The sequence below is a fragment of the Bombus flavifrons genome, chromosome 1 (genome assembly GCF_040668555.2).
Source record: "Bombus flavifrons isolate JBK064 chromosome 1, iyBomFlav1_principal, whole genome shotgun sequence".
Classification (NCBI taxonomy): domain Eukaryota; kingdom Metazoa; phylum Arthropoda; class Insecta; order Hymenoptera; family Apidae; genus Bombus; species Bombus flavifrons.
The window spans coordinates 22,693,168-22,706,715 of NC_138442.1; the positions used below are offsets into that span (position 1 = coordinate 22,693,168).

A 13,548-nucleotide genomic window follows, 5' to 3' on the forward strand; every position below is an offset into this window, starting at 1 on the left:
TGGCGATGTTGGAACAAACGACTCGTTGAACGAGCGAATCTCGGTTTATTCCCTATTTCTTTTTTCGAACTTTCACAGCTAAATTATTCGTTCGGGTCTCTGCTCGGAACTAGGCTATTTCGGACGAAACGTACAGAGAGCACGAAGCGCCAGCTAATATAAATTCTCCTGGCGGCGAACGGTATTATGCTAGATAAGAGCATTAGAATGGACCGGGTGGCTCGGATAGACTTATAAAGTTAAACAACATCTGTAGTTTCAGAGATACGAAGGCGGGCTACTAGTTTGCATTCTACGCGTACGAGTACCTTGTAATTCGGAGAAGCGAAAGGCGGCACGAACGAAATAACCAAAGGATTTCATTTTTTGTTCGGTAGACGGCGACAATTAGACGGGCGAAACGGCAACGAACCAACGACGATCGTTGTTCGCGTTCCGTGACACGCGTCCCTCGTCGAAGGATAGACGTTGAGACAAAAATGACGAGTAAAAATGTTTCTTACGGAGGCGTTGACTCGAGCATCGAAGCTTCGCAGTCGATAAATCCACGAGTACCTATCAAACGACTCGAACAACGTGCATGCACGTACTACGTGTACAGCCTTCCATCGATTAAACTAATCGTTCTCGAATATCGCGTTTACTACGAGACGTGTTTAATACGAAAATTCCTGGCGAGTTTTCTAGTTGCGATTTATCGAGCTTATACTCGCGACGAAAGGCAAGTTGCGCGACGACCAACGAATACGGATAATGCAGAGGATAAGTGGAATTCACGGTGTCGTTGCTTCGTGCCAACGAGCTTGTTTTACGAGTTGCGCGACGGTCAGTAGTTTCGCGAGCACTGAAAAACACGGTTTATCCGAATCGGAGGCCGAATTTTATTTCCGGCTATTCGGTTGCTCGCGTTTAGCAGGATCGCCGGTTCTTTTAAAAGACTCATCGACAAACACGACGGTGGTGGATTTTTCAAAGGGCCACAATATATATATATTATATAATATATATTATATATATAATAAATATAATATATATTATATAATATATTATATATATATGCATATCGATCTCCGCGATCTTTCTTTGCCTGGTAAACGCAACGACCACGCGATTCCTTCTTAAAGAGCCTGGTTTTAAAAGAGCCTGGCCCCTTTCATCGCAGCGCAATCCACCGACCGTTTCGCGCCAGAACTCGCTGCCAGAACGAACGCGATGACGACAAAGGGCGAAAAAGGGAGCTCACGAATCACGGAGCAACTGTGACGGGAAAATGAAACGCGTGCTGCTAACGAAGAAGATAAAGGAGAGGCAGGGAATTTTCATGCGTGGACGAACGACGGCGGTACGCGGCGAATAATCTCGCGCGTCTTGTGCGGAAAAGAGAAAGAAAAGGAGGGAATCGGCGCACGGTGTTAAGCGCGACGTCGACGTCGTGCGATCGATCGCCAGCCGAGCATAAAGAGCTCGGGGAATGAAAGAACGGACGGTGAGTGGAGCGAGTGCAGCCGAGCTGCGTACCAAAGATATACCATCGGTGCATCCGTGGATAGGGGAGCAAGCGTAATTCTTTTGTCTCCGCGGACGTTTCGCCGATGCTTCTGCTCGCTCCTCGAACCGTCCGGATACGAAGACTGTAAATGGTAATTTAAAGCGACGACAACCAGCACACGGATAATCGAGCGCGTACCTTCTCCGAGCAACGGCCTCACCCTTTCCGACAACTTTAATTCGACTATCGAGTAGCGAATGCCCGTTATTAATCGTAGGATTCGTTTACCGTCGCGGCGTCCTTTCCAAGTCCCGAATATCCTTTTTTTCTAAATGTTTGCGAACGAGCGAACATCGGAAAGAAGCCGTTTGAAAGCGATTAAACGGAAAGAAGAAACGGTCGTCGCGATTGCTTTTCTTCCTGCCGTTTCCCTCGCCCATCTATCGCGCTTCGTTATCCGTTAGCCATATCTTAAAGGAACCGTTACTATCGTTTGTTACAGCGACCGTACCAGCACAAGGTGTACCCTGATTTCCATTCAGAAGCACGCGGGATTACGGTTTCGATCGAAACCGGGCAGTTATCGTTGGGCGTAAATCATCGGTAAGTGTTTCGTACATAACCGAGCCTTTTCCCGTCAGCAGTTTCGTAAGAAAGAAGCGGGTCTGGGTCAGGCCGAACGCGTCTCGATCTTCCGTAATTTCTTCCCTTCCTATTTACCACGTTTGCGCAGGTAGAATTAATTTCCGTAGAAATCGATACTCGTAAGTTCTCCTCTCGTACACACACGCTCGCCTTCCGAAGAGGCAACGTCGCAACCAGCCAGACGAATAAAGCGTTCTTTACGTGGATCGCGAACAAACGAGTAGCATCTCGTTCGACGAGGCGATAAAGCGCGAGCAAGTGCATCGAGCATCGACGATAATTAATCGTCGAGTTGCAACTACGTTTCGATCTTTGAACGTGGAACGCGCACGCGTTCCATCTGATCCTCGTTCGTCTTTCACAAACTTACCGACAAACTCTCGACCAACGGTTTTTCTAACGCGACATATTCGCCGACGCTATACGCCAATTTCTTTTTTCCGTGCTTTTCTCGATCGTCGTCGCATCGTCGCAAACGGAACTGTAATACCGCTGCAACTATACTAGAAATATTAGGTTGCAGCGCGTTCTCGGCCGTCTCCAGCGTTTATACGTTTCATCGCGGCTGAAGACGAGCCACATCGGTGCTGGATCTCTATCGCGACGCCGTGCCCACGCGAGATACGCTTATTCCCGTTGAACGAGAATTTACATATAAATTCGCGGTTTAAATTTCGCATCAACCGCGCGACGAATCACCAGGCACAGAACCCGCACGCGGCGGCGATTATCTGAAATCAACGTCGACGGAGAGGGGAAAAAAATGTTTGAGTTTCTCGAGTCGAACTACACATTCCACGAGGTAACGTCGCGTGGCTGCAGCCCGTGGATGATATCGATGGAAATCGTGGCGCGACTTCTTCGAGAAGCTTCCGGCAAATCGACGAATGTCGCGTGGAACGCGAAAAACTACCGCCATTGCTTTATTTATTCTACATATTACTCGTTATACGGTTGGACGAATGTTCCGTTAAGGGAACATAGCGACGTAACGTTCAAAGTCTGAAAAATTTGCAGATCGTTGAATCGAACAGCCCGAGCACCGTACCGAGTTTCTTGCATTTTCACTTTTCATTGGACGGAACGCGCTCGCTCTGCGTCAGAATCGATGACAATTTAATTCCACGGCCCCGAGTGACGTATTCGCAATGGCGACCGTTAGCGCCGTGATCGTGCAAACGCAGGAAACGCCGCTGCCTCGCGGACGACCAAATTCAATCATAAAATCGTAAATGTTTGAACAGAGAAACGCGGTAGAATCGATCTCCGCGATGTCGCGTAGCATTATTATCGCGGCGCTAACCCGTCGGCGCTAACCCGTCGGCGCTAACCCGTCGGCGCTAACCCGCCGGCGCACCGCGCTTACCGAATAAATTATCCGCTTCTGTTTGCTCTCTCCGTTCGCACGCGCCTTCTCCGCCTCTCGCGAGCGTCCGTCCTCCTTCTGCCGACGACGCAAGCCACGCGATAATTAGCACGAACGGTCAGCCTGACCGGACGTTGTCGTTGGCCGAATCGGCACGCGGATAGCGCGTCGGCAAAGCGCCGTCTTGTTGATTCATCGACTCGGCGATCGAGCGTCTTGTCGCGCGTCGCCATTATTTCCGAGCTTCGACGCGTTTCCTCTGTCTGCGCGCGACTCGATCGTTCCAGTCTCGAATCGTACGAGCGCCTATCGTCGATATCGCTTCGCGAAATTTGCAGCAGGCGAATTCGCTTTATTCGCCACAGAGGATTCCTTTCCAGCGGCAAAAGCGGTACAACAACAAGGAACAACGGTATCTTGGAACGTCTAACGTGTAGCGTTTGCCGGCGAGAGACTCCCCGATAGATCGTGCAGCGTGACGAGAATTTGTTTAGAGCTGCGCTAGGTTACAGCGAACTTTGAACGCTGCAGTTCAGGGTAATTAAACGTTGGTTATAGAACGCACGATTAATGACTATGCAGGTTGGAAAGTTCGAGACGCGAATAGTTGAGACTTTGCGCGTGTTAGACGCGAGCGAGACGAGAGTAGAGTTTCGCATCGGTATCCGATAGGAGAATAGGAGCGGATTGTAACGTTCTCTTTTACGAAACAACGTTTCGATCGCAAAGAATCGATCGGTATATGGAAACGATCGCAGGTTCGGCCACGATTTCGGTAGTCGATCGTAGAGCAGTTCGCGGAATCCACGGGACCGTGTGTCCTCGTCTTTGAGATGCACGCGTCATTGACTCTACGTGATTAATTCAAAGCGGAAAACCTGCACATCGATAGGAGAGATACGGTGTATGGTAACGCGTATCGAGAACCCGCTTACACCCGGTTGATCGCGCTTCTGCATAATTTCGCATCTTCGCTCTTGTCTGTCGCACTCTCGTTCCCTGGTCCTGATCGTCCGTGCGTCCGCGTACGCATCGTCGATCGCAATCGGAGAATCGCTGGCTTTCGAGCGGTCCGATTTTCGTTGAACGACTCTCCACCGATAACTCGTACAAACGAGTTATGGTCGTTTTTCTTTCGTCGAAGGAACCGTATCCGATCGCTCGATACTTTTGCACCGAAATAAGCTGTTCTTTTCGAAGCGATATCGTTATACAAGGGGATACGCGGTGACGAGATTAGAAAATGTGGTGAAATTTATGGATTTTCTGTATCGCGTCGGGTTGGACGTCGTTGAAATTTGCAGAGGCCGGTGGTTCGAAATTCTGGTCGTTGCCGCTACAAATGGAACGTAGTCGCGGCTGAGTGGTGCGCGAGATTTCGCTAAATACGCGTACCCATTGTACGAAATACAAGCCAGTACCATATGGTACCGCTAGGCTCCGCCTCGGCTAACCCACTCGGGTATCGTTCATTCTGCCAACCGACCTGGTATTTACCGTGCCATGTATCCGCAAATATTTCGATCTTCGATCAATCATACACGCGGAATACTCGCGACCCGACGCTGCGCGCTGCCGCCTACCTATCGTCGCCATGCTCGCCATACATCTTGTCGGGAAATTCGCCAGCGCGGATACGCTTTCGAAGAACGGGCGAAGAACAAACGGAACTTTATCGATTCAGCGGAAAATCGACGGAATCGCGTTCCATTTCGAGAATTCGCGCAAATGCAATTTCCGCTTGTCCCACCTTTTAACTCCGTCTATCCGTTTATTCGTGACGCGTTGTTCGTCCGAGACGCGCCGATTTTCCTAAACGTTATTGGCAAACGTATTACACAGCTGCCTTCGAGAGAGCGCGTTTCGTCGTTTTCGCGAACGGCGCTCCGTACGACGCGAGCCTGCCTTTAACCGGAGTCCGAAATTACGTGGAAACTGGTAAATAGAGCGGCGGTGAAACGCCTGCTAAGCGATACGCGGTAGTCGAATACGCGGTGGTAAGAATCCTTACGCTCTTGCGTCCCTTGTATCAGGTTCCGTCGAGGTGCGGCGTGGCGCGACGCGGCGAACGACGCGGCGAACGACGCGCGGGTTAACCCAGTCGAGCCGAGGCTTTCTTCTTTCAGCCGAAGTGAAACGAATTTCGTTGATCTTTCGGAGAGCGCAGAGGGGCGAACGATTCGAACGAGATCGCGAAACGATTAGAATTTACCATGCGTTTCTTCGTCATCTTTCGCATCTTTGAACACTTTTTACCTCGAACAACATTGCCCGCGATTACGTTATCGTTTGGCGTTTAATTATGACGCGATGCTGTCGGTGCAACCACTCGCGTATCGTTTCCACTTTATCGTCCTATCGGATAAGAAACTGGCGTTTAACGAATCCGATTACCGATTACGAGATCGCGATTGAAAACGCGAACGAAACTTTGCCAATGCGCGTTATCCTTCCTCTTTGCGACGCTCGCCGCGGATTAACAAACGGTCGACCGAAAATCACCAAAACATCGCACGGTCGACCGCTTGCGAAATAAATGCCTGCCCCGTCGCCATTGCCCGTAATCCGCCGAGGTTCTCCGAGATAGAAGCGAAATTTCCCTTACACCGTGGAAAAACCTACCGGTGATTCGGCTCGTCGAGGATAAAGAGGACGCCGGTCGATTTTTTTTTTTCACCGCATTAGGCGTTCGACTGTATATTTCGCAAATTACAACGGACGAGTTGTATCGCGGTCCCGAAGCGAAGCGAGGGTTCAACGAACCGCGACGATGCGATTTCCACGGCCATGGAAACCGCGGCAACACTCGGCACGCGCTGCCGACGATTACGATGACGCGGCCTGCGGACCGACAGAAAATATAAGGCTGTCAGTCGCAAGCGTTTAGCTGTTTAAGCCTTGCGCCGTGCGCACGTGGCCCCCCTCTGGAACGCAAGAGCCAACCTGGTGGTCCCCTCGGTCGACCCAATGTAAGAAACAACGTTCCGCTCTGCGAAGCGGTATGATTAACTTTGGAACGAACGGTCGCTGGCTGGAACTAATGCCATTGTAACGTTCTTATCGATTGATTCGTACCGTAGCGCCTTTCCTCTTCCAGTGTTTTTTGTCTGCCTATTCCGATGGTAATACCGAGTCACGTTTATACGTTTCTTTCAAACGTAATCCGCAACGCAACGATCCAACGTGTTTCGCGTACTCGTACGATGAAATCAACGACGAGCGATAAAACGGAATTGCGTTAAACTCGATTAAATCCGATGGTTGATACTCCAAATTTTCCTGCTACTTGGCGCAAGATACGCCAGTACGACGTTGGACGAGACGACAAGATCTCTGGATCGCACGACGGCGGACGAGTTCATAGTCCGTTGATAACGCTCCGATACACGTTTCGAAAGAAGACACGCCGCGCGGCTCCGAAATACTTTAGCAACTCGAAATTTCCATCGATCTCGAGACCAACTTCGAGCGATCCGGCAGCGTGCGTTTGGTACTGGGTGGGGGAGAGCAGGACGACGCGATGTCAGAATGCAAAATACACGGCGGCTGTTGTACACGAGTCGGGAATCGCGGTTCGATTTACAATCGCTTGGAAGGTACCGCGACACCACGATTCCAACTAGCAAATTTTACCGCGATTACCGCGGACACGGCGGCCGTGCGACGCGCGTTGCGTTAACGCTGCGGATGACGCGCACACGGTGCAATATAATACGCGGCTGTCGCTGGCAACGGTTCCAGCCTCTTTCGTGGCCGGTCAGACCGCGATCTTCTTCTTATTATTCTCGCGTTTCGGCCGCGAAACTCTAAGCTAGATTTTCGCTAATCCCGTGTAATTTGTATCCAGCGTCGGTTTCCACCGCGCAAATTTACGACCGACCATCTATCGCGAACGTAACATCCAGTCCGCTCGAAACTCTTCTATGACTTTGAAACGTTGCAGCTGATACACTGTAATTATTATTCGTTAACGTTTCCACTAATACGATTCAACCAAAGAGTATTAAATTCGAGAGCTCGATGGGGTTTCGTATACGCGTGATTCGAGTAGCAATAAAATGCAATTACCAGCAGCCTTTTGCGGTGCATCCTATTCTTCGTAATATTCGTAATATTCGAAATCGCGTAGATGGAACAAGATCTTACGGTCGATCGTCGAATAGGAGAGAGAAAGAGAGAGAGAGAGAGAGAGAGCGGTAGAAAATAATGTCTTTGGGCGAAATACAGGCGGATATGCAAACGCTCTTTCTGCTCGTTTAATTTTTCGTAGAGGCAGAAGCGGCTGGCATTTCGAAGGTAACGCACCGGTGTAACCGGTCGCCTCGGCCGGGCAAATTCTTTTGTAGTTAAAGATAAATGGCGCGTTCGATCGTGCCGCATTCGACGTTCGGACAAGTTCGCCACGGCGTAAGAATCGACCAACGACCCATTTTGCTTGTTCGTTGGTATCGGGCGAACAAACGTTGGCCGAAATTTTTAAACGTTTTGTTTGGAGTCGCGAGTTGCCTTTAAATTCGCTATATTCGTCGCAACTCGGGTTCGCTAAAATTCTCTAATTGACGTTTATCGTATAAATTTTGAATCGCGTATCCTCGTATCCCGTTACCCTCGACAAAGTTGTTTAATCCGCGTTGGTTGCCGTATCGCAACGGATTGCGTTGGAAAAGCCGCGAGTATACCGTTTCACGCAACTTTCAGGTCGCGCGATTGGAAACTGTACGCGCTGGAGAAAATTCTCTGTGAAATTTGCTTCGATAACACTCGCTGTACCCTGTTCGGCTACGCGATACGACAGCCGCTGTTGATTCACGCTTAGGAGAGGAACTCGGCAACGTGAACTCCGCGTGCGATAGAAACGAAATTTAACGAAATAATGGAGCGTCGAACGGGCGAACGTATCATTGAGCGGGAACGCGACGTAATTGCAAGACGATTCGTCATAGTGAAATTAACTCGGTCGAACGAGGGCGGCGGGTAAGCGTGAAATCAGCGATACCGGTGATCGTTGATGTCGACGTGCACACCAGAATTATCGTCATCGTCGTCATTCTCGATAATACGGGAATCGATCTAGTTCGATGCAAGGATCACCTCAGCGGGGTCATCCCTTTGACACGACGCTTATCGCGTGCAACGTGATTGACGCGTCAGGTCAACCGTTTCTACTGCGATTTCATGTTACCACTCTATCACTCCCGGCCAATGGCTTTCGTCGATGAAGCGCACCGATACACGTGCCTTGTTTACGCGCGCCTGCGAATACACCACTGTCATTAATATTTTTGCATGCATCGCCGTCGACATTTTTTATCACGCACCGAATAAAAGCAGCGACAGGATCGTCGCGATCGAAATTGGGTATTTCGGCTAACGAACGACCGTTTCGTTGGTCGATTCGCTCTCGTCCGTTCGTCGCGTCGATTCGCAACACCGAGCAAACAAACGAAAACGTTCTATCGCCTTTTCCGTATAAACGGAAACGCGTAGGACCACGCGTAGGACCACCACGCCTATGACCACGCGTATACTTACGTCGATATACGTATATACATACGTGTCATAGCTTTCCACCGCTTTCACCAACAAGTACCGCTTCCACCGTAAATAAACTCCAACTGACGTTGACTGTACCGAATCGATACCGTTTTTTTTCAACTTTCCCAAAGTAACGAGCGCGATATGTAAATGTCCGTGCAACTCGCACTCGCAACCTTCTTCGCGCCAAGCGGAGTAAGTTATACGAACCATTTGTTCGAAAGGAGTGCAGCGAGTCCGTGAAAGTACGATAGGAAGGCGTATCGGCTTCTTTGCTCTCGGGGCTTTGAAACGCGACAGAGAGTAAGGAGAACGGGTCGATGGAAAATCGTGCAAAGTCAATCGTCGAATTTTGGTCCGGGCGCCGGTTTGGTTCCGTCGTAAAGCGTATCGCGAAATTGAACAGGTTGAAACGAATTCTCGTAAGTTTAGCGTCGACCGAAGCGGAGGATTCGTAGAAGGTAGGACCGGGAAAATTTCGGGATAATTTACGAGGAACAGAAAGAAACAGGCGTACGGGCGTACGGGCGTACGAGCGGCGGTAACGTGCAACCGCCGCGTATTTCGGTCTTGTTCTAGCGAGAAAGAGCGGCGTGCGCCGCTTTAAACGAAGATATTTACGTTATACGTTGTCAAGGCGGACCGTGCACGCGAAAGAATCAGCGACGAACGAAACGAGATGAAACGCACGAAGCGCGAGAGGCAATCGGTCGAAGCGGAGGAACGATCGACGAGATCGTTACCGCCGGAAAAATTTATCATTTACCGATATTATCCGGCGCGGCAGAGGGACGGGGAAAAATATGTTTGAGCCCCGACGGAGCCACAGATAAGTGGCGTCCGACGCTGCAACTCCACCGCGCGCTGAATACTTTTTCTCTCTCTTTTTTTTTTTTTTTTTATATCGATCTCGCACGCCAATCTGTCCAGGGCCTATGCAGCTTTTATTCGCGATATCGTAGATCGGAAAGATTAATGCAACGAGTTGGATTTAAATATTTTACAGCTATCTGTAAATCGCATCGAGAAGGACCAACTGGCGGGGATCTCGCGCGAAAAATTCACGCGAATCGCATCTACGTCGATCCGCTGTTTCGAAAATGTTCGCGGCGCCGACGCTGAAATTCTTCGCGCGCGATTTTCACTCGGCCGAGAGCACTCGAACGCAACTTCGAGTATCGATCTTTGCGATTCTCGCGACTCGCTTTCGTTCCCGGTCGCCGACTACTCGCCCGAAACTGAATATCGTTTCGCGGTCGTCGAATTTCCCCGACAGGTAATCCGACTCGTTGATTCGGCCGATAATTATCCGACAACGATAATAAACGAACGTTCGATTTCCTTACGAACGACGATAGCACCGGTTCTAACGAAGCTGCGTAAATTAACGGGCAGATTCTCGTTTTTCCCCAGTTTGCAGGGCAACAGGACCGGATTCTACAAACCGTAGCTCGTCGACCTCGTCTTTAGGCTAAAGGGTTCACTCCGGCGAGATTCACGCTGCCTTCGAAGCTTTAATTAAGGAGGCGTCGTTTAATTTTGCGCGAGTTTTTCGATCGGCTCTTCGTCAACCACGCGGCTCGAGATCGTCCAAGTCGGCTCACCTGGAAACCGATTTCTTCCGATTAAGACGGACAAACGTCTTACCGGTAGCTGTCGTAATTCGTTGCACGGTCGTTCGATTTGCCCGTGAGGTGGTGGAGGAGGAGGAGGAGGAGGGAATAAACGCGTACCGGACGGGCAGTCGTTAGAGCGGTACGTGACGCAACTGAATCGCGCTCGCTGCGCTCAATGGGTCAACGATTAAGATGAAATTTTTTTAAGTGGCTGGAAATTCCAAATTCTGCCGTCGTAGTGCGGTCACGCTCGAAAACGAAGTCGGTTGGTCGGAGATGCGCGCGGAGTAATCGTAAGTCGCGACCGGGTCAACAGTTTCCCGCTGATAGTCACGAGGAGAAGGGTCCGTTCGCAGTGAACGGTGAACGGTTCGCGCGCAGTTAACGCGAGACGCGCGCGAGACGCGCGCGAGACGACGAAAGAAGGACAAGGAAAACGGAGAGCAGAGGACATCGGTACGAGATGAATTCGCGCAGCGGGGAACGTCTCAAGACGGGGGACGAGGTCGGAGAAATGGGAGGGCGGAGGAATAAATTGGGATTTGGAGAAGGTGAAACGCGAGAGAGGAAGGAGTGGAAGCGGAAGGAGGAGCTGACGAATGTAAGACGTTAGAGGGACCACGGAGGGGATATTTCATGGAAGGTACAACGAGAGAAAGAGACAAAGAAAGGAAAGAACGAGATTCCGTATATACGTCTAATCTCGTGCGACAGTTTTTGGATGGTTCGGTGCCGACCATCGTATCCTCGTCCGTTGTAACGTTGTCGAGCGATGCTTTCGAAAGTAGGCAAACAGTCGACGCACGTCTCTTCTCGTTTGCTCGATCGGGTGTACGAAGTAAACGAGTAAAACAACGTATAGGCACGTACGCGGAGGAGAAAAAGGCGAACGGAGCGAAGCACGAAATCGAGAGAAAGTACGCTTTCGACGTTCGTCGTTGTTTACTGGCGTCGCTTAATCGGTACGATATCCGTGTTCACGCGTATAATCGCGGAACGGACGAAGGAAAGAAACGTCGCGACGTGGTTGCACGGAGAACGATCGGAGGAACTCGTTTGCAAAGCCGTTGCATGGCTCTGGCGCAACTTGTCGCGTCTCCTTCCCCTCCCCTCTCCCCCTCCCCTCTCCCCCTTGACGAATTAATCACAGCCTAGGAATCCCTAGCAGAGATCCAGGAAGGCGTTAAGGTCTGCACGAGCGATTCCGCGATGGATTACAGCCTCGGATGTTATACTTAAGATCCACGATTCGCGTAATCGCGTTACCTCCTGCCTAAGACGATTTTCCGAGACGTCACAGCCTCGAACGAAATTTCATATCTCGTAAAATTTGCAGTTCCCTGCGTCATCTCGCTTTCCTCCTCCTCGCGCGTTGCGCCGACCCGCTTAATCGTTCCTTTCCACGACACATTGTTGCGCCAATTTACGACACGGCTGCAACGTACAGCCGTATTTACGACTCCGACGTCGGTAAGAGCCCAACAGGGCTATAATTGTATCTTCGGCAGAAACTTGGAACGTATTCGCGTTATTTGTCGTTGTTAGATCAAATACCGAGGACTACTCTTACGACGAGGCCGAGTTAAGTCGAGATTCGAGGGCGAATTTCTCGTAACCAGCGGAGAAAGGTTTCGATCTCGTTTAAGAATCTCGCAGGAACCGAGCGCTCCAACTTGCGCGAGTTTTCGATCAGCCGTACGCCAACATCATGGCCGATCGCTTCCGCTTTTACCTCGACGTACCAGCGGGCAAAGTCGATCACGGTTCGTCTACTCCCACTCGATGCTTGCCATTCGATCCAGGGATAGATTCGATCCTTCTGCCGGCGACGGAAAGAAGGTAAAATTCTCGAACCGACTCGAGCACAGCTAGTCGTTTAACCACGTGCCATACTGTTCGTGCTTGGCACGCGGCTCTTCTTACCTTCCGGACGAAGAGGTTCCTCCAAGATGCTCCTTTCATCGTGATGGTAGATAGAGAGGCTTGGACGCGTCGGTTCGCGTTGCTTTTTATCGTCCGATCGAACGCAGCTGTCGACCACGGCACGTGCTCGCTGTTACTTGGCGTGGAACGTTAACCTTTTATCGAGTCGCGATACGTAAATGCATCGTTGATACACCGACACCGAGTAAAGCTGCAACGTAAATAGAGCGTACGATACTCGGATCGCGGCTGGAGCGTCTTCTCACGGCGAATTACCCTTGTCATTCAGCCTCTACCCCCAACCTAACCCCTTCCTCCCGTTATACGCGCGTTCGCGTTGCGATCGCGTCCGAGCAGTCGTTCGCCGGTTCCGTTCGCGGCGTACGTTATACCGAGACGTCCCGTAGCCAGCTATTCGATACGCACAACGCGTCTCCTTAGCGATTCCCCCCGACTCGTATCGAGAACGAGCAACCTGAAACTAGCTCACCGCGAGAAACGCGCGCGTATCGTCAACCGTATTCTTGCGTCGGCCGACCTTTCTCGTAATGAAAAATCTTGGCCAAGCGGAAACGAATAAAACGCCGCTTTTATTATAGCCAGGTTACTCGCGAGACCGAGTAATCAGGCAACTTTGCAATCTCACGAGTTCCGGGTCGGCGTCGGTCGACCGGATATCGTTCCAAGGAAGACAGACTCCTAATCGATAAACGAAAATCCTCGTAATTAACTCTTTTAACGTGTACAGCGTTATACCGTGGAAAACGGTTTGCCGGGCTGCGTAATCCGCTTGTTTTATTTTTTCGCCGCGGTTGAATTAACCTCGGCCCGACCGTTACGTAACGAGTAGTTTACTTCTGCAGTCGGGGATTAAGAGCCGGATCTCCCGCGCAATGCCTCGCAAGTAATATATATTACCGTGCTAAACGCCGAGTATACGTTTTATCCTCGTTATCGTTCGGCGGACGACCGGT

General features: G+C 50.6%; 1 protein-coding gene across 6 annotated transcripts in view; it reads left to right on the top strand.

The window, feature by feature from the left end:
- The window catches only part of LOC138183119 (leucine-rich repeat-containing protein 24), a 227,378-nt gene that overhangs the window by 41,200 nt on the left and 172,630 nt on the right, over window positions 1–13,548 (top strand). For 4 of the 6 annotated variants that reach the window (XR_011173990.1, XM_069119710.1, XM_069119697.1 and 1 more), the window contains exon 2: window positions 1,992–2,092. The exons of the other annotated variants lie outside the window; for them this stretch is intronic. The gene's annotated coding sequence lies outside the window, so the exon portion shown is untranslated. The remainder of the gene's footprint in view (window positions 1–1,991; window positions 2,093–13,548) is intronic. 6 annotated transcript variants of the gene reach the window in all.